We start from the raw sequence: 2,025 nt of genomic DNA, 5'->3' as shown, positions 1-2,025 counted from the left end.
ACTAAAATATCGCAGTTTTCGTTTTTCTGGAAATTACCGTTATATGGGAAGTGGGCGTGGTTACTGTCCGATTTCGCCCATTTTCAATACCAGCCTACCTTGGATTAACAGAAACCTACATACCAAATTTTGTTGAGATATCTCAATTGTTGCTCGAGTTATCGTGTACACGGACGGACGGACAGACGGACAGACGGACGGTCAGACAGACATGGCTTAGTCGATTTCTCTATTCATTCTGAGCATTTATGTATACATTTGTCTATATCTATCTCGATTCGTTTCGGCTGTTACAAACAACCGTTATGTGAACAAAATTAATATACCCTTGTGCACAAGTTCGCTCGGGTACAAAAAAAAAAGAGAACTTTTGCAACGATTCGTATGAATAAAAAAGATTTTCCCTACGTTTGAAAGGCAGTTAAAAAATGCGTATAATTTTCTTCACGAAATTGATATCATAAATTTTGTGTTTATAGTTCAGCTTTCGTCATTCGAAAATTTTACCTCAAAGAGGTGTTTTATTTGATTTATATATCTTAAAGTAACCAAATTAGACGGATATGATAATTTTTAACCGTTTGACCCTTTTTGGAGCGACATTTTTTCAATTTGAATAGCAATATCTCCACAGGTGTAAGCTATATACCAGATGAAAGCTAAGGTTTTGCGCTAGACTTGTGGAAACATAGAATAAAATCGACTGACCAGTTTTTGAGAAAATGCCCGAAATCTCTATTTTCAGCAGCCCGATTTTTAGTTTTCAGGCGATAACGTTATGGCGTATTTATATTTTATAAACACAAAAGATAGCGTTAGATAGTTTGTTTGAAGACCCTTCTACTGATATCCACATCAATGACATGGACTGAATAGTGCGGCCTCAGTGGTAGTTTAAAAAATTGCCTTTTTTCGAATTTCAGGCACCAGCCACGCCCACACAATGATGATACGTACAGACGCCACATACATACCAAAGTATCTCGTAGTGGAGACGCGAACTAAAACACATTTGCCTCTATATCTTTCCAACTAGTGGCCGTAACTTAATATATAAGGTATCGTTTGATAGGTATAGGCCTATAGAATAACACTAAATATCTTGGGTGTATCCACATGCTCCCTAAAACCGGCAAAAGCAAAAAAACGTTTTTTGTTTCGCAACACTTTAGCCTAATTTTTAAGAATCCGATTAATCGTTTATGAAGCTTGAATACATTTTCTGGACAGACTCCGCAAGACCTTTCCAACGATATATCAAACATGTCGATTGGACGTCTGGATAAAAACTTCCAAATCTCGTGTATATATAAGCGAGTCATTTCAGCATGCTACTGTTGCTGCTTTCGTCACTCGCGCGCACTGCCGTGCGCTGTGATAAAGTGGGCTCAATAATAGATCTATAAACTATTGTTTTATAATGCCGGCTAATGTGCTTACATGATCGGAACATAAATCCCATCTTTTTGGATAACTTTCCTTCTAAATATTTAAGATGTTCATCAAAATTTAACTTATCATCTATTACACTGTGAGACAAATGGTAGGGGTCAGTGTTCGGGAAGGGTTCAAACTACCGGGGAAAGTTATATCGGTAAAAAACAAGTTACACGTGTCCCGGCGTTTCGCTGGGTCACGTCTAGGAATCGAGATATATCGATTTGAAGTTAGTAACTATCATATAGGGGAAATTGTCACCTTTGGTGGTCTTTTTTTTGACATAACTCGAGAACCACTAGCCCGATTTTGCTCAAACAAATTTAAAAAAATTAACACAATTAACAACAAATTAATTACAATTCCTTTAGTCTGTTCATATAACGTTTTTCTATATATTCAACAGTTTTGCCGGTAAAAATAAATGTATGAAGAAAAAATATATTTTTTGCCTAAAATATAAAACTTTTTTTTTTAAATTCATAAAAACACTTTTTTCCGTTTTGGATTTTTTATGAATTAAAAACAAATTTAATTTTTTGGCAAAAATAATTTTTTTTTTCTTCATACATTTATTTTTACCGGCAA

This window comes from Rhagoletis pomonella, unplaced genomic scaffold (genome assembly GCF_013731165.1).
Source record: "Rhagoletis pomonella isolate Grant_MI unplaced genomic scaffold, Rhpom_1.0 Rhpom_scaffold_00003, whole genome shotgun sequence".
In the NCBI taxonomy this organism is placed as follows: domain Eukaryota; kingdom Metazoa; phylum Arthropoda; class Insecta; order Diptera; family Tephritidae; genus Rhagoletis; species Rhagoletis pomonella.
This window is presented reverse-complemented; position numbering follows the sequence as displayed.